We start from the raw sequence: 24,582 nt of genomic DNA, 5'->3' as shown, positions 1-24,582 counted from the left end.
TAAGATGACCCACAAAATTGCTACTGTCTGGTGTACGTCTTTATATAATACCCTCCCTTCAAATGTGGGCCTGAACTAGGCATATGATGGAGCTTTAAGAAAGGGAGATTTTCCTTGGTGAGCCTGACCTCATCAGATGAGTCTTAAAAGGGGCTGCACTCTTCCTGAAGAATTAGATTAAGAGTGAGTGGGAATTTTTGACAAAAGAGAAAAAATCTCAGTCACTTGCTCTAAAGATGGAGAGGGTTGCCTGGCAAGGAATGACACTGGCCTCAGAGCTCTCTGAAGATCCTACAGCCAATAGCCAGCAAGGATTGAGGGATTATAGACCTATAACTGTGATGAATTGAATTCTGCCTCAAAGTCATATCTTGGAAGAGGAACTGAGCTCCAGATGATGACATAGCCTGGCCAGCACCTTGATTTTTAGTCCATGAGACCTGAACAGTGAAACCAGTGTCTTTGTGCTTGGATTAGTGACCTATAGAAACATGAGCTAAATTATTCTTTTAAGCAGCTAAGTTTGTGGTCATTTGTGATGCAGCAGTAGAAGATTTTAAATGCAGAGAAATTTAAAGATTGGCTTTGCCATTGGTGTGCTACTTGATTTACCTTCTGTGTGCAGCTTCTGAAAAAAATGATTAAGTTGGACCAGATCAACTAGTATTCCAGATAGGAATACAGATTTTTAAATCATAGGTTTAGTAACAACATGCTGTTAAACCTTTATCAAGCCATGCTATTGACACCAAGTCGATAGACTCATCATAAACACTGAATAATTTGAACTTAATTGATAAAATATTTTTATAAACTTCATTTTAAATTCATGCTATTTTTCTTATGTCAGTTTACCATCTGCCCCTGTGACAGGGATGAAAGTGAGTGATAAAAGATGAGAAATGCAAACTTTGAATTTGCGTATCTGGGGATGTGTGTGTAAATGTGTGCACACGTGTGCGTGTATGACTGTATGTGAGAGAGAGAGAGAAAGAGTGTGAGTTGGTTGAAACTCAAGAGATTCAGATGTTTCTGGGTATTTTTGATGACATGACATTGGAAATAACTGTCTGACTCAATGGACTACATATGACCTGCTAGAGAGAAAGGCCAAAGTTCAGCTTAAGGAATCGGTTTCAAGAAAAATTTGTGAAATATGTGCATAAGCTGGGCTGCATGGATCTTTAGGAGTCATCGTGAACAGGAATGGAGAATTGTAATGTTTTCTCCTCTTCCTGGTGAAGCACAGCATCCCTGTGTGTGAAGGCCATAGGTCCTCATGGATGTATCAGAGGAACATGGACAAAGCAGTGCAGGAGAAGACTGAAACCATTCATGAGAGGGGGAACACAGTGGGGGCTAACAGATTATTTGGATGTGGGTTAGGGAGTAGAGATAATAAACTTGGGACATGTTGATCTTGCAGTTCCTGGGATATAGAAGTAGAGGTATTAAAATAGGATTGGGAACTTAGAATGAGGCTTGTGTTGAAGATGTGGCTTTTGACACTCGGCATATTGGTGCCAGTTGAATTCATGGATGTGGATGAAATCATCTTGAGGGAGTATATGGGATAATAAGAAAAAGCTCTAGAGATAGACAGGCAATAGCAGAAAATACTTATAAGTTGTCAGAATTTGGAAGAGTACTGGGACAAAGTGGTATCCTGGCAGCTAAGGGAGAAAGAGGTTTTATGTCTTTATAAAATTTCTCCCATGCTTTATAATACCTGTTGCATAGCCTTTGGGGGAGTTAATGATCCAGGCATTAAAATAAAATTCTTCTCAGAAATCAGCCACAGTCAATCTAATCCTCATTTCTTCACTAACAATATTACTTTCCTTTTAACAATCCAGAAAGAAGTTACCAAACATTTCCTCTTTTGTAATTAAACAATCATTACTTGCTAATTTAAGAAGGAACTTTAATTTTTAATTTACTCTTATGTTAAAGATAGTTTATACAATGACTTTGAGCCAAAATAACAGTGAATATTTCTTTGTCAATTAATGAAAATGGAACATCGAATGAAAGCATCTCATTAAACCCTGTTCATATGTTTGCAGATTCTGAAATTGCTAGTGTCAAATTAATTGAAGTTTCTTTAAACTGTTGATTTTAAGGAAAGACCTAATCAAGTCAGCCAACAATAATTCTCTAGGTTGGTAATTAATGAATTTAATAATTTATCTAGTGTTGAATAATTCCCTTTATGGTTGATGGATCCATAAATAATTATCTAGGATTAGAAGAATATGCAGTGTTTTCATTTATATTAAATATCTCAGAAAGTTAATCACCTAAATCTAGACTAGTACACTGAAGGAATCTAAAATTCATTAAGGCTTTATTTCTCTTAGAATTCCACTTTTGAACTTTTTCCTTTTCAGAGGTGCTGGTTTCATATTATTTTTTTCCCTCCAGAGACTTTGATGCTGTCCTGCAGCTGTTTACTTCTTTAGAGCCTTCAGAAAAACTATCTAATCTAAATAATATCCTCCCTAGCCCATGAGGATACTTATGAGGATAAGAAGTTTTATATATATATAAAGAAGTTATATATATATAAGAAGTTTTATATATATATAAAGCTTTCATTTTATTTTTTTTAGGGCCACATGTGCAGCATATGGAAGTTTCCAGGCTAGGGGTCAAATCGGAGTTACACTGCTGGCCTATACCACAGCTGCAGCATTGCAGGATCCGAGCCACATCTGTTCGGGCAACACCGGATCCTTAACCCACTGAGTGGGGCCAGGGGTTGGACCCACATCCTTATGGATACTAGTCCAGTCCTAAAGCTGTTGAACAGCAGTGCGAACTCTCGAGAAGTTATATTTTTATTTTTTCTGCTTTGTATATTGTATAATGGTAAAACTGCTTGTTAATTCCTTGGAAAAAAAGAACTGGTGGAAGTTGTCTTACTCCTTTCTTTTGATGAGTAGGAGATGTGATGTGAGCTTGGTTGAGGAATGCTCCTGGAAAGTCCCTGGCCAATACACATAGACTTATGTGTGGCTTCTAACCTTAGCCAAAGAAGAATTTGGAAGAGACATGAGGAGAATTTTAGATTGTATTGAAGAAGATACTTGGAAAACCTTGAAGAAACCTTAGGAGGCAGAAAAAATATAGCTCTCTCAACTCTCACATCAGTAAGAAGACTGTGGAAATCTGGGACAAAAAAGTGATTTTCAAAAGTTACACATATTTTGCCCTGAAAATATTCATTAATTAAAAAAATCAATTTCTATTTCTAATGCCTTAAATCTCATTGAATTACTCTGCTAACAAAACCTAAAGATCATTTGGACACTTTTTCCTAAGAGATTTAAAACTTGAAAATTCTTCATTTTTCTTTTTTGACTTCTCTACATAGGTCTGTTGATTTTTTTTCAGAATAATAAAGATTTCATCAGACACGCTCAAATATATAGAAGTAGGAAAGTCTGAGCTTAGATAATTTTTAATAAAACAACATCAGCCAAGATTTGCTTCGCTTTTGAAATATACAGTTAAAGTAGCTAAATTTACACAGTTAAACATTAGTGATGTCATCAAAAAAGGTGGTTTGTGTGGTCTAAAGAGCACAAATTTTGGTTTAGCGCCCCCTCTGCTAGTTGAGGGCTGTGTTCTGTTTTGGTAAGTCACTCAACTGCTCAGAAAGTGTTTGGTTAAGTACAAAATAAAAGGAATGTTACGAGGATCAAGAGAGAATATTTTTGGAATCGCTTTGTAAACTGTAACATTTAAGTTCAAAACCATCCAGTTAAAATGTTGTCATTAGCAATAATCGTCAGAAAACAATAGTTTCCTTTCTAGCTCATGTGAGTGTTCTCGGTGTTTTGGTCTGTACTTACTCTTAAGTAACTTAACAGATTAATAAACCTGGAAATATAAAAACAAAGTCTCTATTGGTTAGTGACTATAAATTACACACATATGTATATTCATCCATCCAGCCATATCTGTGTGTGTGTGTGATTTATTAATTAGGATAGCTAAGCTGCTGCAACAAATAGGGCTCAAAATAGTGGTTAAAGTCTTAAGTGTCTTCATCTGGCTGGCAGCTCGGCTGCTTATAGTCAGTTAGGAATGGATCTGAAATGGCCATTGTAGCTCTGAGAAGGGTTGGGGGTTGTCTTATCCGGTTGCACTGATTGCCAGTCAAGAAAGAGCTGAAATGTGCACACTTTGCATCTACTCATATTCCATCGGCAAGAGCTTGGACATGTGGCCACACTAACTGCAAGGGAGCCTGGGGATGTACAATGTCAAGTTTGGCATCTGCATCCCACCTAGAACTTCATTACACAGAGGGACAGCTGAATTTGATGGACAGCTAGCATGTTCACCATGATGGACACTGCTTCTTCCCTATTTCTCTTTTAATGGAATCCCTAGTACATCGAATGATTTACATATTAAGTAAGGTACAATGGAAATGGTGCATTTGTGTCTGCTTCATAATAGGTACTCAAGTGATAGCTGCTATTTTTAGACAGGTATTTCATTTCATAATATTGAACAAGAGTATAGTCTTGATACAGTGCTTGGCTCTGAAAATATAATAGTGCATGTCCATATTTACCTATGACAAATTCTCTGTAGTCATTAAATATTTAAAAATAATGTAGATAAAAGTATTCTGGTTGTATTAGATGTAAATATTGCATATATGAGCTTGCTTAATGCTATTTGTCATGAAAATAAATTGATGATTGAAGGATGTGACTTCAAAAGCAAGAGGGAAATGGCATTTATTTTCAAAGGGTTCTATATCTATGGATTTGTTAGTTATGAAAAACTTCGATGTATGTATTACTGCAAATGTTCCCAAATCAACAAACATCACCATCTACTAATTTTCATGAATTTTGAATTGGATCATAAGACATAACATTCCCTAAGCAGTTAAATTCCATTAGAGACCAGACTTTGAGGGATTAAAAAAAAAAAACAAAAAACAAAACAACTCTTCCTTTTAGATGAGCCCATCAATTTAAAGATTAAGCAAGATTAAATATGGGAATTTTTGCAATGCAAAAAAAAAAAAATTACCTAATGACATGCTGGAAAAGCTCTATGCCTGTGCTCTCCTGCTGGCTGGAATGCTGTGGTACCTGGCAGTCTCTGTACTGTCTGAGCACAGAAATCTAAAGTGGCCTTGACTTTGCAATATGTCAGCTCTCCTGTGTGTGTGTGTGTGTGTGTGTGTGTATGACAGAGAGAGAGAGAGAACTCTGGGAAGTAAAGGGGCGATAATACATAAAATTAAATCATTATTTCATCTGTCAATGATTGTACACTTAATGAAAAATAGATGCTATTACAAAATGCTCTGCTAGCCAAATCAGTCAAATGAAAGCAAGTTTGCACCCACCAACCCAACTTCAAATCCAACACACATACCTTAAAGACATTTGTATCAGAAACATAATCCGGAAGAAAGAGATATAATTTGCTATAGCAATGTGCAAAGAGCTGGTTCATCTTATGTAAACAGTCCATGCTTTCTCACCATCATACAGAACTATTCATTCTTGTCTCTATACTCAAGGTGTAGGGAGACCTCAGTGTCCCCCTGAGTCTACCTGTCACTTTATAAGGTCTGATAACTGAAAGTGTACTGTGTACCTGCTGTGTAATCAGAAATGTATCTAGCAAATTCTAAAAAATTGGGAGGCCAAATACATTCAAATCATTCTAAAAATAATTGGGGAGTTCCTGTCATGGTGCAGTGGTTAACAAATCCGACTAGGAACCATGAGGTTGTGGGTTCGATCTCTGGCCTTGCTCAGTGGGTTAAGGATCCGGCATTGCCATGAGCTGTGGTGTAGGTCACAGACCTGGCTCGGATCCCAAGTTGCTGTGGCTCTGGTGTAGGCCAGCAGCTACAGCTCCGATTAGACTCCTAGCCTGGGAACCTCCATATGTCATGGGAGTGGCCCTAGAAAAGGCAAAAAGACCAAAAAAAAAAATTAATCTAAAAATAATTGGGAAGTATTACCATGAATTTTGAAGTTAAACAACTGAAGTCAAATCCAGCCTCTAAAATGTGTAATATTACAAAGTTACCTTTTCTGAACATGACTTTTCTCATTTATATAATAATGCCTGTCTTATAACACTTATGTAAAGATTAAATGGAGGAAGACAAACGATGGAAAATGTCTAGTGCAAAAGGGAATAATACTAGCATAATAGGGAAATCTTCTTAGGATATGGTATTTGTAGTATTTTTTTGTCTGATTCCAGTCCCTCTCTGTCTCTTTTGCTTACTTTTGTCCACTGATCGGCATTGCTTATTTGTGTTCTCTGTAATGCTGTAAATGGGATGTGGCACTTGTGGGTATCAAAAGCAGTATTTTGGATTAGTTTGTTTTAGCTCTTGCCCTGCCCTCTGTACTGTTCTGGTGGGAGGGATTTTAAAAGTCTCAGTGGCTTCAGATGAGAACAAGAACTGTATTTCCCCACTGATTTCTCTTTCAAACTAAGCAGTTGCATTGTATAAGAATGATATATTCCACAATGAAAACCAGCCTTGCCAGCTCATCCAGGGGTTTATTTTCTTTTTTGCTTTGCTCCATTGTTTTGTCGTTCAGTACTTTAACCTGTGGACTGGGTCTTTTTTAATTTTGAGGGTGCAAGATACTGTTGCCTGAGGATCTTTGTTCTTTTGCCCATTTTATCAGTTTACCCATCTTTCTCCAGAGATGAACTTTTTCCAAGGCAGGATACTTGGAGAATGAATGCAGCAAAATAGTGTCCAAAACATAAGAAGTTTAGTTTCAGGAGTTCCCATCATGGCTCAGTGGCAACAAACCTGACCAGTATCCGTGAGGATGCAGTTTTGATCCTGGCCTCACTCAGTGGGTTAAGGATCTGGTGTTGCCTTGAGCTGTGGTGTAGGTCACAGATCCAGCTCAGATCCCAAGTTGCAGTGGCTGTGGCAAGGACTGGCAGCTGCAGCTCCTATTTGACCCCCATCCTGGGAGCTTCCATATGCCACAGGTGTGGCCCTAAAAAGACCAAAGGGAAAAAAAAAGTTTAGTTTCCCTGGTTATCATGAGATTATGAATTTTTAGAAATATTTAGGATAGTGAAGGATATTGCTTGATAAAACACCAAGACCTGATGTGCCCAGGCTTCTGAAACGGAACATGGCCACAACAAAACTATATTTCCTTCACCGCTTCTGGTCTTCTCCATTTCAGTACTGGCACTGTCAGCCACCCAGTACTTGTTCAAGCCAAATATCAAAGATTTAACTTTGTTTCTATCAGCTGGTAATGATTAACCTTATATTCAAAACACACCTCAAATCTGTCTTTTCTCTTTCTGCTAACATTGTAATCAAGTCAGCATTGTGTCTCCTTGGCATCCTTTCTTGGATTGTTGCTCCCTCAAAATTCATCCTCTGTGGAGCATTTAGAGTGATATTTAAAAAATATAAACAAGATCATGTCACTGTTCTTCATAGGAACACTTTAAATCTCCCCATCCCATGCAGGAAATCCACTCTCCTTGTTTGGGCTTGCAAAGCCCCACATGACCCACTGACTTCTCTGAGTTTCTTTTGTGATCCTGTGCTGCCCTAGCTCCCTCTGCTCCAGCCACGTGCCAGACTTATTTGCACTTAAATCCTGTGCATTGAGTGTTCCCTCTGCCTGGAGAGCTCTTCCTCCTTATCTTATAAGATTGTCTCCTTCTTGACATTTCAATTTCAGCCTAAATGGCGCCTTCTCAGAGGGGACTTTCCTGTTGCTTTCCTTCAGGTTGTTAACCTTAGTATCTATATCCATAGCATTTACCAGCCTCTGACCTGTGAGGCTTTCTAAGCCCTTCTTTGCTGTATTCAAAGAACCTGCAACAGTACCTGTCTACAATTGATTTAATGCATATTTGTTGAAAGACCTTTTTTTTCTTTTTATTTGAGTATCACTCTTTGCAGTTTGTATCTTAAACAAGATTTAACTTCACATTAGTTATAGGAGGGCACTAATTAGTGATAGGTTATGTCACTGTTTCACATGTTCAGATTTGATTACTCTGTAGCACTAGTCACGATGGAGCATGATGGAGGCGAGTGTGAGGAAAAGAATATATATATGTATGTGTGACTGGGCCACTTTGCTGTACAGTAGAAAATTTACAGAATACTGTAAACCAATTATAATAGAAAACATAAACATCATTTAAAAATATTTTTAAAAATAAAACCCAAAAAACCAGAAATTTGATATAGCTGAAACATTTATGTTTTTTATAACTGAGATGGATGATGAGACTATAATAAACCATACGCTGACCTCTGCAAACATAGACATGGAAAATAAGAAAGAAAAAAAACAGTATATACTGATACTTTGTGATGCACTAAAATGAAAATTATAGTTATTTAACCTTTTGGTGAGGTATTCAGAGTGCAAAATAATTAGAAGTTTTTTCTATTGGTAATTGTGGTGCCATTCTTTTTATACTACAGTTAATTTGAGTTTGTTATCGGATCGCCCTTAACCCACTGGTTACTGCAGGTGGAGCCCTAACTACTAGCAGAGGCAAGAGACTGGAACTATGCCACTTGCTCCATCAGTAAGGGAACACTCAACATAAACATCCTAGCCAAAGAGCTACCACTACTAGTCTCTGGATTTCAGTTTAGTCAAGTGAAAGATCAAACTGTTGATGATATTTGCTTTTATGGTTATTGCTCCTGGTTCATATATTTTAAAGCCTATGTTTCAGTTTGTTTTTGGTGAGTGATGTAGCACATTCCTTCTCTTTCTCTCTCTTCTCTTCCCTCCCTCCCTCTCCCATTCTGTCATGCACACACATACTTTCTTGTCCTTATGGAAAGAATTATATCCTTTGAGGTTTGCTTAAAAAAAGTCAACAGTGGTATCACTGTTGGAAAGAGATTCAGAAAATCTCTGCAGTCCATTGCTATTATTGTACCTCATTCAATACACCTTTTGAACTCAAATCCCTAATAATGTTCTAAAAATAAAGCAGCACAAGCAATAAATATCTTAAAAAGGAAGCTGTCTTATATCTTTGGAGTTTCCTCTAGTTTTCTGCTGAGAGCTTATCTCAGATGGCTCATGAAAGAATGAATGAATGGATGAATTAATACTACTCTCAGGACAAGCAAGCAAGTGCATAAATGCCTTCAGGAAGAAAGCCTAGCTTGCATCATTATTAGAAAGAACTCAGCATATGCGCATTGGCCATAATAAGCATGATACTTAATCCAAATAAGTTTGTTTTTAGTTTAAAACATGATAGCACATCTTTACAGTGTTAACGAAGAGTTCAGTGGACAGCCACATTGAAGCTGTTGCAGTGTGCATGGCCAGTATTTTGTTGTTATCGTCACATGGAAGAACCCATTCCAAACATCCCATGGTGGCAATTGAGTCCTGAGTAGTGATATTTATTTGCTTTCTTCAAGTGTAAGAAACAAGCACTTGGACTCAACATACACATGTAAGGAACCTATTTACGCATTTGCCTGGCACTTAGGAATTGCTCAACACATGTTAGTGTCATTGTACAGCTTAAGGCATTTCTTTTCTATTGTTTCTGTTCCTTTGAAAGTCGTTCATGCTATTAAAATACAATTTGGGTGGACTCCTAGGGAGCATAGCTTGTGAAGGTGGCTATCTAGCCAGGAGGTAATGTGATTCCTGGAAGGCTACAGTTCAGCATGCTCTTAGTTTTGGTAATGTACTAGGTGTGTGGAGAATAAAGGATAAGCTGCTATCCTTGTCCCCTTGAACTCATAATAAGAGCACCAGACCAGTGCTTTCCGGAAAATAAACAACACCGACCTTTAAAGAAATCTCTGTTTTGATTCTTTCCTGCCCCTGTGCCACTGGGGATTTTCTGTTATGGTCAGAGATAAACAAAAAAGGCTAACAGGCTGTTCTGGAGCAATGAGAAAGGAGCCATCCTGGAGGGCAGCAGACCAGTGTGGAGCCCAGGAGCCTTTTATTGGTGGCTTCCAGAGATTGCCTATGCTTATCCCTTCTGTGGAAATTGTGATTGAAAGTCACTCTGCTTCTTTTGTAATTGAGGTTTTCAAGAGGGCTTTTTGTTTATTTTTTAGAGAGTACATGCTTTGTGATGGCCCCCCATAAGAAACTTTTAAGACGTGGAGAAAATGGGTGACATTCAGGCTCACAGTTTCCGAGGCCTATCCTTCTGTTGGTCTAGGCATTGGTGTTGGGAACACCGAAGCATTCCATCCGTAGAAATTCATTGTTTCTGCCTTAAATGATCATCAGTATGTCTGATGGATGTAATCATGCAGAAGGCAGGTTCACATTTCCTAGTGAACAACAGCCTGATAGTACAAAACAGCTGAAATCCTTGATGTGAAGTCAAAGGTAATACTTGGCCTGGTGAAGGAGAAATCCTCTAAATTGAATTTTTGGAATAATATTTGGAGTCTGTGAATTTTTCCATTTCTGTATTCTAACAGAAAGTGAGCCGCCCATCTGATAATTTGACTGGAATGATAGATGAGCCCCTTGCTAACTATTGTAAGACCTACTCTGAGGAGGCAGGTGGAAGATGAGATAATTGCTCTTAGGGTGCCAGCAGGAAAAATAGCTTAGCTTTGATATTTTTCAGCTTTTCAAAAGAGAGCAGAGGTGAAGTTATAAAGAGAGAATCCCATCTCATCTCTTTCTCCCACAGCTCCATCCTACAACTTTGTTAGTGCCAGGTTGTCTCTGTGGTGGATTTGCACAGATATCTGAGAATGTACCACTGGAACTGAAGAGAGGCCACTGGGAGCACAAGCCAGCTCCTGTTGGGGGTTAGTAATTTAAAATTTCTTGAAGGTTAACTTTGTAGTTCTACCTGCCTCCTTTCATTGTAGTTATAAAGATTTTCATTGCAACGTTTTCTGTATTAAAAAGGAATAAAATACAGAGAACTGTTTTGAGTTGCATTGGCATTTGTATTTTCAAGGTGAGGCAGGTAAATAAGCCTTATTATTTCTATTTTTGTGAAAGCCAAGGGAAAAGGAATTAGAGTCCAGCAGCTATAGCATTGAGTCACTGTGGAACTAGGGCAGTGGAGTTTGGAGGGTTGAAAATCTGATACTAATAATCTCCCTTTCTATTCCGAAGAACCTGAACAAATCAAAAAGTAAAAACAAAAATTATTAAAAAGAAAAGGAAAATAATGAGAGACAGAGTCAAGTTGAAATAAGTCATTTAAATAAATCACAATAATGCAAATCTGATGGTGAATTCTGATCTCTTGTTTGCCTTTTCAGTGGTACTTGGATATTTAGAAGACACCTGAGGATTTCTTGAAAGTTCATTTTGATATTCTAAAGGGAGTATAATTTTGTCTGATGCTTTATCATTGAAAAAAAAATTGGATGGTTTCAGGAAAAGAGAAAGGGTGAGCAAATGATTATTTGCAAGGGGAATTCTCCTGTTTACTTTCTAGTTGCTAATTTGCAGTATCCTTTCTCTGTGAAAAATTACTGTTCCCTGTCACGCAGAAATGACAGGGTTTATGTCAAGATTTTTCCACATGCATTGGCAGTTTCTAGATTACACTGACATTAATCATTGTAACCAATTGTTTTATAAAGTGGTGTGGTTCTGGAGGGTGTTGGTGCGTTTGTAACTGACATGCCAGAAAAAAACCTTGTTTTTCTTTTATCATTTTGTGGATTATAAGGCTGAACACAGGTGTAAATATTATTTTGAGGTGAAATATCATTTAAGCAGAACCCAGAGTTCTAGTTCTATTCCTATTAGCCATTAATACATACACATACACATGCATACAAAATCAGATTTTTTTTTATCAGCATACACAATACTGCTTTGTTAGTCAAACTGTAGGATTTAAAAAAATTGGTCACACCTGATGATCTTTTTTATGACACAGAGGCCAACTAAGAATAAATGGAAAAAAGTTTGTAATATATTAGGGTCTGCGCCTTACCTAGGTATACACATTTCTCAGTCTAAATACTGATTTTGCAATTTTGGAGTATGAGTTGGAGTTTTTAGTTGCACATTTTTTCAATATTGATGTGTTATTTTATGGGTAAGACTAGGCAGGAAAACAAGAGCCTCCTATTATGGTTACTCATTTTTTCTTTGGCCTGCAACAGGTTGCTGAGTATTTGATTTTCACAATTTGGAAATTCCTGTTTATTCCTCCCGCACATATTGTTTGGTTGTGGTGTAGTTTTTTCTGGAAGTGAGGTGTATCATCTTCACCAGCAGTTTCTTGGTAAAATGCATATGTGTGTAGGATGTACTGATTTCATGCAAAGCTTGTAGTCATTATGAAAATAACTTGCAAAAAGTGCTTGCATCATGACTGGTGTTTTGGAACTAAATTCCTTCGAGGAGAAATGAGGCTATGTGATTTGCTAATCCTGAGGGAGTATTTTTATGCTTAGTGCTAAAATACAGCAAAACAGCTATTAAAGTAATATTGTACATAGCATTCAATTATTTATGGACAAGAGTTCATACTGTTAGTTAAAATAGTAAAATTAATATTGATGACCCAGAGAAATACAGAGAACAGAAACTGAACTTCTAGTTCAAAGGTAGAGCAAATTTAATATAAGACTTATAATGAGAATTGTCAGTAGTATTCTTGTAGTTGGGAGCTTTGCGAATTATATGGAAACTATGTGTACTTAATGTTATCAATAACGGTTTTGTTTCAGGCTTACAGACAGTATATAATGAATCCATACATAGATGGATTAGGCATTACAGTTTATTAATGAATACAATTAAGTGGTATACATAACTTTTTTTTTCTAAAAGTATATTGTGTGTGAAACAAATGGAAATAATAATGACTAGATTGAACAGAAACATACTCTTTCTTGGATAATTAAGATTTTGCATGATTTTGTTGAATCCTCTGAAGGCAGATTTGAAAACCAAAGTCCAACAGATTTGGTGATATATATTTTTCCTTTTATTACCCTTTTATTGTTTTGTCTTGCAAGCTAGTCCTGGGTTCCCTCTTAATGTTGTGTTGGCAATCTGATAATAAGAAAGCATGGGTGGAGGAGTTCCCGTCCTGGCACAGCAGAAACGAATCTGACTAGGAACCATGAGGTTGTGGGTTTGATTCCTAGCCTTGCTCAGTGGGTTAAGGATCCGGCGTTGCTATGAGCTGTGGTGTAGGTCACAAACACGGCTCGGATCTGGCGTTGCTTTTGCTCTGGCATAGGCCAGCAACAGCAGCTCTGGTTAGGCTCTTAGCCTGGGAACTTCCATATGCCTCAGGTGCAGCCCTAAAAAAAGACAAAAAAAAAAAAAAAAAAAAAAAGACACACACAAAAAAAGAATGCGTATGTAACTTGTTTATTGCCTGACAACTAATATTTTAGACTAATACATAAATTTTTTTTGCTTTTTAGGGCCTCACTCACAGCATATGGAAGTTCCCAGGCTAGGGGTTGAATTAGAGCTGCAGCTGCTGGCCTATGCCACAACCACAGCAACACTGAATCTGAGCTGTGTCTGCAACCTGCACCACAGCTCATGGCAAAGCTGGATCCTGACTCTCTGAGGGAGGCCGGGGATCCAACCCACATCCTCATGGATACTAGTCAGATTCGTTTCCACTGAGCCACGATGGGAACTCCTATATAAACTATTTTTTGTCTGTATGTTCAGCATGGCAAAATGTGTTACAGAAGCCCACAAGATAAAAGTATCCTTTCTCTAAGAAGTTAAAAAACAATAGTGTTTATAACCATTGGCTAAAGTTGTGAGTAAATTTTGGAAAGTTCATAAACTTTGAACTCAGATTCAAATCTCTTAACTCTGACACTTCTGAATTACTTGACATTAAGCAAATTTTTAAAAATGCTCCTGAAGCTGTCTCCTCATCTCTGAAATGGTCACGCCATGTAAACCACACAGCTGTTGTTAGGAATATATTAATGTATATTGAGCATGGTCTCAGGAATAGGGAGAGTGAAGAATAAATCATACCTCTCCTTGTTGTTTTTCTACATGGTTGCTTTTCTTTTCTCGCCCTGAAACATTAGGATCATCTGCTCTATTTTTTGTGTGTGCCCAGCCACCTTCTCTGGGTACGACAACCAAACACTGTTTGCTTTCTTTGTCTTTGGACTCATGTCTAGGATAGCTTTAATGATGATGAAGTTTTGTTCTGAAAGGTTTTTGATGGCAAGAAACCTACATCTTACATAGCTCTGTTAACCATAATATTTGATGTATCAAGCCACTTTATTCCCATTTGAGTAGTGAAGAATTTATGATGTGAATAACATTCTTAGGGTGAAGAGACAGAAAAATACGATTTGGTTAAGCCTTAAGATGAACACTTCTTTGCCTCTGTATCTGTCTTTTGATCAAAGGTGCCTTTTCTGGGGCTGCATACTGAGTGAGTTTCATTGCTTAAGAAAGATCCCAAGGGACTTGACTAAAGGTTAACTCAAACTATTTATGGAATACATGTTTCTGTTTCTTTAGATAAACTTGAGGTGATAAGTGAATAAGAATTTTATGGTAAGATATGGCTTCTGGATTTATTCATAATACAAAGTAGATATATAAATAGTCTAATGATTCTACCTGTTGGCTTAGATTAGCACTAGAAATTACAGGACTATTTCTTGTTAAGATTTGGGCAAAACTTTACTAAGAATAAGAGATTATAACCAAATTTACCTTCTACAAAGCATCTGTCACTTATAAGAAGACTAAAATGACTAAGTAATACTCAAATAGGAATTAATCTTCCAATGGAATAAATAAACGTACTCTGAAATCACAAAAAACATTTTAAATTTACCATTTCATGTTGAATTAATGGAAAACACTTGCATCACAAAAAGGACAGTTGGCCTAAAGTGATAAAGTACCACAAATCTAAACCTAGAGAAACGAAAAAAAAAATGAGCGTGTTGTTATTAAAATTTCTATGGAAACACATATTTCCCTAATGTGACATGGTTTGGTATTAAGGCTTTGGATTATTATTGTTCCATAAAGTATCTTAATGATATGTAATAGGAAGTATATAGCTTGAGATGTTATTATTTGTTCTGCATCACAAAATAAGTACACAGCAATAAAAAATTCTATTCTGATGGCTTAAGAGGCTTATTTCCTCTTTTGAAACTTTGTAAAATTGCATTTATTTAATAGTTAGTAATTTAATTATAGCAATTATTTGAAGGCAACAATTTTATGCTGTGCGTGACTGAAAGAGGCCATTGATAAAACACTTTCCTTCTTATTCCCAACACAGCCTGTTTGTAACCAGCACAATGTTTCTGCTTAAGGACCATCATGGTGCCAAGTTACTAGAGCTGTGTGGTGGGCAGAATAGTGGATCCCCAAAGATGTCTCTGTCCTGAGACTCAGAATCTGTCTGTGTTACCTGACATGACTGACTTGGTCAACATGGGCTGCTATAGACTGGGAGGGGGGAGGGTTTAGAAACAACAGAAAATTATTTCTCTGTTCTGGAGGCTAGAACTGAACCTCTGGTGAGGACCTGGTGATGACACTATTCTAGGTTGTAGATGGCCATTTTCTCATTTTACCCATTCATGGCAGAGAGGGTGAGAGAGAGCTTCTGGTTCCTCTATTATAAAGCACTAATCCAGGAGTTCCCGTCGTGGCGCAGTGGTTAACGAATCTGACTAGGAACCATGAGGTTGCAGGTTCGGTCCCTGCCCTTGCTCAGTGGGTTAACGATCCGGCATTGCCGTGAGCTGTGGTGTAGGTTGCAGATGTGGCTCGGATTCTGCGTTGCTGTGTCTCTGGCGTAGGCTGGCGGCTACAGCTCCGATTAGACCCCTAGCCTGGGAACCTCCATATGCCGCGGGAGCGGCCCAAAGAAATAGCAAAAAGACAAAAAAAAAAAAAAAAAGCACTAATCCATTAATGAAGGCTCCACTCTCATGGTCTAATTACGTCTCAAAGGCCCTACCTTCTATTGCATTGGGAGTTAGGGTTTTGACATGTGAATTTTGGGGGAATACCATGCAGTCAATAATAGCAACAAAAGAGGCTTTGAATGTGAGATCAAGGGTAAGGATAAGGATCAAGGATAAGGAGGGAGGCTGTACTGGATGATCTAAATGGGCCCAGTTTAACTCCGTGAGAGTGGAACACCTTTCCTTTCTGGGTCAGAGAGATGAGACTGAAGAAGGAGGAGGAAAGATTTGTGAGAAGGACTTGACCCACTGTTACTAGCTTTCAAGATAGAGGAAGGGGGCCATGATCAAAGGAGCATAGCAGCCTTTAAAAATTGAGAACAGGAGTTCCCGTTATGGCTTAGCAGGTTAAGAACCTGATATAGTGTCCATGAGAATGTGGGTTCAATCCATGGGCTCTCTCAGTGGGTTAGAGATCCTGCATTGTCGTGAGCTGCCATGTAGATTGCAGATTTGGCTTGGATCCAGCATTGCTGTGGCTGTGGTCTAGGCTGGCAGCTGCAGCTCTGATTCGACCCCTAGCCTGGGAACTTCTATATGCTGTAGGTGTAGCTGTAAAAAGGAAAAAATAAAAACTGGGAATAGCCTTTAGCCTGTAGCCAGCAGGAAAATGGAGACCTTGGTTTCACAACTGCAAGGAACTGAATTTTGTCAACAAGTGAGAAATGGATTTCTTCTTAGCACTTCGAGAAAAAAATGCAGCCTACCAACACCTCAGTTTTAGTATGGTGAGCTACAGGACTGTAAGATAATAAATTCTTGCTGTTGTAAGCCACTGTATTTGCGGTAATTTGTTATGGCAACAATGGAAAACTAACACAAATAAGTTTACTGCTCTATCTCATTCTAAGCAGATCAAGACAGGGGGCAGTGGTGTTGGAATATATTTATTTATTTTTTGGTGAAAAGGAATAGTAAAAGTTGCTCAATACATTGCTAGGTAATTTTTAGGATCATATGTAAAAATCACTGTACATGATGCAAACACCAGTGGAAAATAGCCAGATTCTTGGATAAATCAGCGTAGTTGAGCAAAAAGTCAATACCAGAACCTTGTTTTTCTCGTCACTAATTCTGTGATCTTGAGCAGTTCATTTGAGTTTCAAGTCTTGTTTCCTCACTTGTAAAAGATAGATGATAATATTCTCTGTTTCATGGGATTTGATCTTTGTTAGATTTACCTTTAGGCTAAAAAGAGGATGAGTTGGCCTGGAACCTAGCCTGATATATCCTTGACCAGCCTGCCCACCACACCTTCGATATCATGAGGAAAGTTGCAGGGTGAGATACTTTGATGTAATAACTCCTTTTGTCATTGTAAGTTTTGGCTTCAAACCCCTGGCCCTCCTAAATCGGGCTGGACTATGTGTGGACTTCTAGTCTCCTTTGTCTTTCTGATGTCAGGCCTAGACTAAAAACAACTGCCTTGTACTCCTCTGCCCTTGGCCCAGGCCCACGCTTTGAACTTGATCTTGTAGTCTTACCTCTGAGATGATCACATGAGTCGGGAAGGTTGTTACATTTCTTGCTGGGATTGAGCAGAGCAAGATGGTCTAATTGGCACACTCACAGGTGTGCTATCTAGGTAGTGTGAGGACTGTCTTTCCACACTTATTGGAGGGCGGCAAATGCTTCAAAATAAGGCTAAGAGTCAAGAGAGTAATATTCTAAAAAAAGAATTGAGGAGTTCCCTGGTGGCTTAGCAGGTTAAGGATTTGGTATTGTCACTGCTGTGCTATGGGTTCAATTCCTGGTCCTGGAACTTCCACATGCCACAGTTGTAGCCAAAAAAAAAATCAGAGTGGTGAAAAGATACTCTAACCATAGAAGAAAAGGACTAACTTCTTGTCAGGTTGCACTGAAAGCCCAACTTCTATTTCAATATTATTTTATTTTTCATCTACTGAAACAATTTTTATTAGAGTATAATTGATTTACAGTGTTGTGTCGATTTCTGCTATTTAGCACAGTGACTCAGCAATGCATACATATATATTCCTTTCCTCATACCATCTTCCATCATGTTCTTCCCCAAGAGACTGGATGTAGTTCCCTGTGCTGTACAGTAGGACCTCATTGCTTATCTATTCCAAATGTAATAGTTGCATCTATCAACCCCAAACTCCTTGTCCATCTCACTTCTTCCCCCCTCCCCACAGCAATCAGAAGTCTACTTTCTATGTCTGTGATCTGTTTCTATTTTGGAGATAGGATCATTTGTGCTATATTTTAGATTATACATATAAGTGATACTGTATGATATTTGTCTTTTTCTGACTTCACTCAAAATGAGAATCTCTAGATGGATCCATGTTAGTGCAAATGACATTATTTCATCCTTTTTATAGGTGAGTAGTATTCCACTGTGTATATGTACCACTTTTTCTTAATCCATTCATCTGCCAGTGGACATTTAGGTTGTTTCCATGTCTTGGCTATTGTGAAGAGGGCTGCAGTGGTCATAGGGATGCATGTATCTTTTTGAATTGTAGTTTTGTGCAAATATGCCCAGGAGTGGGATTAATGGATCATATGATAGTTCTATATTTAGTTTTCTGAGGAATATCCATACGGTTTTCCATCGTGGTTGCACCAATTTACATTCCCACCAACAATGTAGGAGGGTTCCCTTTTCTCCACACCCTCTCCAGCGTTTGTTATTTGTTGACTTGTTAATGATGGCTGTTCTGACTGGTGTGAGGTGGTACCTCATTAAACTCAAAAGCTTTTGCACAGCAAAGGAAACCATTTAAAAAAATGAAAAGACAACCCAGAGAATGGGAGAAAAATCTGTGCAAATGATGCAACAGACAAGGGCCTAATGTCCAAAATATACAAACAGCTCATATAGCTCAACCACAAAAAAAAAAAAAACAACAAAACCCAACCCAATCAAAAAATGGGCAGAAGACCTAAATAGACATTTCTCCAAAGAAGACATATAGATGGCCAACAGGCACATGAAAAAATGCTCAGTATCACTAATTATTAGAGAAATGCAAATCAAAACTTCAGTATTATTTTAAAATTTATCCTCCATCACTGTTCCCTATACAGATGCAAGAAGCTTTCCTATAGGACAAACTTAGCAAACATTTTAAGATAATAAATTTCATCTTGAAAATGAGGGATCAGATCTGATTTTCTGTCAAGTGGCCAAGTAGAAAAGAGTTTTATATTTTTACATTTGTTTTTTTCTGAGCCTCCCTTGGACCTCTTAGTGCCAGAATATCTTTCCCATTCTTAGAATTAATAGCTTAATGTCCTCATGCTTAACAAAATGCAGGTTCCCTGTGGGCAAAAAGTTTTTCATTTGTATCTACAAATCTGTTTCTAGATGCTGGAGAATTATCTGATCTGATACCTTGTAGATGGTTAATATTTGTTGAATGAATAAATGATGCCTTCTTAGTTTGCTATGGCACCTTTTTTTGTTGTTGTTGTTTGTTTGTCTTTTTAGGGCCACACCCATGGTATATGGAGGTGCCCAGGCTAGGGGTTGAATTGGAGCTGCAGCCACCGGCCTATACCAGAGCCACAGAAACACCAGATCTGAGTCATGTCTGTGACCTACACCACACTGGCAACACTGGATCCTTAACCCACTGAGTGAGACCAGGGATCGACCTGTGTTCTCATGAATGCTAGTCAGATTAGTTAACTGCTGAGCCACGATGGGAACTCCCTTTATGGCACCTTATAGCTTTCCTCTTCCTATGGTGCCTCTAACTTTCTAAAGTAGTTCCAGTACTTCACAACATGAAAAACCTCTTAGTGGCAATAAAATCAAAGTATATTAAAATATTTTAGGAGTTCCCATCGTGGCACAGCAGAAACAAATCCGACTAGGAACCATGGGGTTGCGTGTTCAATCCCTGGCCTCGCTCAGTGGGTTAAGGCTCTCGCGTTGCTGTGAGCTGTGGTGTAGGTCGCAGACGCGGCTCAGATCTAGTGTTGCTGTGGCTCTGGCATAGGCCAGTGGCTATAGCTCCGATTAGACCCCTAGCCTGGGAACCTCCATTTGCCACAGGTGTGGTTCTAAAAGAATAAAGAAAAATTTTTATACTAAAAATGTAACATATTTTACTCCCTTACATCTTGTGACTGCCCTTTCCCCACCCCATTCACTGTAGGATATATTGAATACTCACAACATCCCTAAAGGCATCGGCCTAGAAGAACTACATAGTGGCTGCTGAGGGCAAGGACAGGAGACAAAAACCTAAGATTTACCCCAGGAGGGCAGTTTTAGAGACCAGAGGGTGGCACCTTCAGTGAAAGAGTAAACCAGTGAAAGCCCATTGTGTCGAAAGACACAGCAGGGCAACATGTTTGTCTTAACATTTTTTGTTGGGTTGCAAGGGAAATAAAGGTCACAGCTGAGAATCAGACATTTTTGCTCTCACATGAGTCTGAAATTTGAATTCTTGCCATTCGTGTGGTCTGTAAATAACCTGAAACCAGAAGCTAATTTCAACATGTCCATCTTCCCTAGAGGGAGATTTACTTTGTGTCTCCAAGAATGTCCTTAAACTAGAAAACATCACTGTGCTGTACAGCAGAAATTGGCACAACACTGTAAATCAACTATACTTTAATTAAAAAAGAGTAAAAAAACAGCAACAACAAAAAAACCCCAAAGTTGAAGCAAGACCCCACATGACAGAACCAGTGGAAACAACAGCTAATAGAATCAGACCCAGTGGCAGACAGACTCTAAAGTGGCCCTGGGGTCCTTGCTTCCCAACATTTATACCCTTGGGTCATCTTTTCTCCTTGAGCGTGGGTGGGATCTGTGACTTATGAGTAGATGGCAAAGGGGTCGGATTGTCATTTCTGTGATTATGCTACATAATGTTATATTGCATGGCTTGCAAGCAGATACTCCTTTGGTGGCTTTGAAGAAGGAAGCTGCTGTGTCCTTAGATGTCCTGTAGGAAACTCCAAGGCAAGAAGCTGAGGGCAGCCACCAGCCACCAGCCAGCAGAAAAGTGAGACCCTCAGTCTGAACTGAATGCTGTCAGGAGCCATGGAAGCTTAGATGTGAATCCTTCCCTAAAGCAGCTCATACAAGAGTCTGCAGCCCTGGATGACACCTTGATTGCAGCCCTGTGAGACCCTGGGCAAAGGAACCAGTTAAATCCTGGCCAGACTCCTGACCCACAGAAAATGTGATATACTAATAGTGTGGTTTTAAGTTACTAAGCTTCTGGTGATATTGTTTGTAACATTAAATAACTAATCCTCAAAGAGCTCAGATGTGAGTATCATCAAACACAAAATATTTCATAAACATGTCTACTATAGTTTGAAAAAATAAAGGATGAGTGAAAGTATGGGCAAGGAATAAGAGACTATGGAGGTAAGAGACAAAAGGGACAGAGTAGTTAATTCCCAAATTAGTAAAGTCAAAAAATAGAATGAGACACATAATAGTTTAAAATAAGGCAAGAAAGGAAGAAAAAAGCCTAGAGAATGACAGGAAAAAAAGGAAACATAGGAGTTCCTGCTATGGCGCAGAGGGTTAAGCATCCAACTGCAGTGGCTCAGGTCACTGTGGAGGTGTGGGTTTGATCCCTGGCCTGGGTGCAGTGGGTTAAAGGCTCTGGCACTGCCTCATGGAAGCTGTGTGTGTAGGTCACAGCTGCAGCTTGCATTCAGTCCCAGGCCCAGAAACTTCCATATGCCGTCAGTGTGGCTATAAAAAAACAAACAAAAAGAGAACATCATATAATGTAGTAGGAAGAAGCCCCAATATAATCACAATTTAGAAAGAAAACAGTTTTAAGAGATATCAATGAAGTAAAAATTTCTTTGAAGAAAACTAACAAAATTAGCAAATATCTAGCAAGATGGATCATGAGAAAAAGAGAGAAAGCAAGAAAAATTGTTAAGAATTAAAAAAGGGGACACAGTTAAGACATTAACAAGGTCAGAATGATACTGTGAAAAACTTAATGGTAGTAATTTGAAAACTAAGACAAAAATGGAAAAACATTTTGGAAAATTACTTTCTACCAAAACTCAAAAGAAATAGGAAATCTGAAAAAAAAAATTCTCTAAGCACTGAATAAATTAAATCAGTTAATAAACATCTTCCCATAAATAGAACACCAGGTTCTGATGGAATTATAGGTAATTTCATCCAAGGAACAAATAATTACAATATTCCACCACTAACTTTTCCAGAGAATAGCCGTGGGATGTATAGCACTATCTTGACACCAAAATCAGAAAAGGACGGTATGAGAAAAGAAAATTGCAGGCCCTTCTCTCTCAGGAATGCAGATAGAAAAGCCCTAAACAAAAGAAGTACTAGCTAATCTTGTCTTGACAGAGAACTAGAAACCACCCCCTTCATGCTTCTAAGAAAAGACTTGCCTTTTTTTTTTTTAATTACATCAGAGGCAGGCAGCACCTGTTTATCCTGCCAGGGAATGCAGGAGTTAGTATCTCTGAGGTAGTTCTTGGTTTTCATTTTCCCTAGATAGCCAAACATTTATGACATCAGTGATTGGGGGAGATCCTGGCCAAAGGGATCGTTCGTTCCTAGGTATTAAGATCTGTATCAGAGCAGAGCAAAGTGTCCAGTGGTTGCCTTAAATCATCCCTAGAAAGTTGCAAGAGGCCGAGATGGACCTCCAGGGAAGTGGCTATGTTGTGAGGGAGGTGAGGTTGGTAGGGGAGCCTATGGACCACAAACTCACAAGTCCCCCTGAATTCTAGAACAATTCTTTCTGCTAATACACTGGATAGTGTATCACTACTACTACTTATTGTTACTAATTATTATATGTCACACTGATGGTTATATACATCAGGTTAACTTTTCTAAGGTATGTTCAGACATTTTGGTTAGTTACTTTTATAGCATGATACTCTATTTACATTTTTGAGAATTAGAGGACATATTGGTAACCACAATAACATATTGCTGAACTGAAGAAGAGAATGTTTTCAACTTCTAGGAAGCTAGCAAGCTAACTAATATGTGGATTGCCTTCAGGTTTCTACCTAACCAAACAAAAAGAGTTAGAAGGGGTGGATAGAGCAATAAAATGAGAAAAGTTCTATTTCAAGTTTTTAAAAATGCAGGTCGTCATATTAGGATGGAAAATTTGGGCTTTAGCACAGAGAATCATTTTTCTATGTTCCTTAGAACATTAGATATTGTGGAAGCATATTTGATTTGGGAGTTCCCATCCTGGTTCAGCAGAAATGAATCTGACTAGCATCCATGAGGATGCAGGTTCGATGCCTGGCCTCGCTCGGTGGGTTAAGGATCTGGTGTTGCCATGAGCTGTCATGTAGGTTGCAGATGCGGCTTGGATCTGGTGGTGTTGTAGCTGTGGTGTAGGCAGCAGCTACAGCTCTGATTTGACCCCTAGCCTGGGAACCTCCATATGCCATGGGTACGGCCCTAAAAAAAAAAAAAAAAAAAAAAAAGACAAAAAAAAAAAATTCATGGTTTGTGTGGTAAGTGAACTACAGAAATAAATTGTCAGCAAGAATCAAGAGACTTACACTTTATTTTTATATTTAAATTTATACATGATGGTTCTCTATTGACTTTAAAATGTTAAGTTACCTGTAATAAAAAAGATATTAATTATAACCTAATATGCACACACTCACATAACTGAAAAAGACATTTTATGATAAGATACTCTTATTACATATGTGATGTACTTTAATATTTCTATTCTCTTTTATCATTTTAACTAAAAAATGCACATTGTGAACCACTTAATTGATTTGGGGACACATTAGTAGGTTACAACCTACAGTTGGAAAATACTATGTGAGATATAATTATATTGATAATATCTCTTTAGATTACTATTGAGCTCTTTTCTTACTGAACATTATTGAGATACAGCACTTGAAATCATTTTTTTCTAGTCCTTGTATTACTACACTAGGTTCAGTATGCAAGAATCCAATACTGAGAGATAAGTGTTGAGTCAAAGGGAAGATAGCATCATTGAGGAAGCCAGCAATCCTGGGGGGAAGGTGGACTCATGTCCCAAAGAATCAACTTCCAACTCTCCAGGTTTTGCTCAGGAATTTTATAAGGAAAAGCGGAAGGGACTGTGTGCTGGGGTGGGGAAGAACTTCTATTTTCAGAGATGATTATTTCAACCACGTGGTTCCAAGTAGCTTTCAGCTATTGCTTATTGTTGGAACATTATCTGACCCATAAATCTTTGTTTAGCTATTCCTAGAGGATAACAAAGCTGAAGCCTATAAAACAGTCAGTCTTCAACCTTGATATGCATCAACAGCTCAGCAGCAAGTTAAGCTAAGTTAATGCTGAACTAGGGTAGAAGTCAGACATAGTAAGCAAAAGATCAGAGCTACATCATAACTAAGAAGAGTTTGAATAACAGTGAGGAGCTGAGTCGCTAGTGACAGTCTCATTGCCTCAATTACAGTCCTCACTGTCACATTTTCTTTCCATATCTATGGAAAAGGGACAGAAACCCATCTTCTGTATCTTCCTCAAAGCTAAACTTGGATGATGAAGGATTTTTGAAAGGATCTGACGTAGTGTAAGAAATAGCCTGTGATGGTTATTCCCTCATATGCTGGTTGAGATC

General features: G+C 38.2%; 1 protein-coding gene across 9 annotated transcripts in view; it reads left to right on the top strand.

Moving 5' to 3' along the window:
* TAFA2 (TAFA chemokine like family member 2) overlaps positions 1–24,582 on the top strand; it is a 506,162-nt gene that overhangs the window by 125,796 nt on the left and 355,784 nt on the right. The window contains exon 1 of one of the 9 annotated variants that reach the window (XM_084956233.1): positions 10,702–10,822. The exons of the other annotated variants lie outside the window; for them this stretch is intronic. The gene's annotated coding sequence lies outside the window, so the exon portion shown is untranslated. Of the gene's footprint in view, positions 1–10,701; positions 10,823–24,582 lie in introns of those variants that run through there. 9 annotated transcript variants of the gene reach the window in all.

This window comes from Sus scrofa, chromosome 5 (assembly GCF_054392235.1).
Source record: "Sus scrofa isolate SSC_HxYL_T2T_F1_AM1 chromosome 5, Sscrofa_HxYL_maternal_Yorkshire_Landrace_v2.0, whole genome shotgun sequence".
In the NCBI taxonomy this organism is placed as follows: domain Eukaryota; kingdom Metazoa; phylum Chordata; class Mammalia; order Artiodactyla; family Suidae; genus Sus; species Sus scrofa.
Note: the sequence above shows the minus strand (reverse complement) of the source record. Positions and strands in the feature narration are given on the sequence as shown.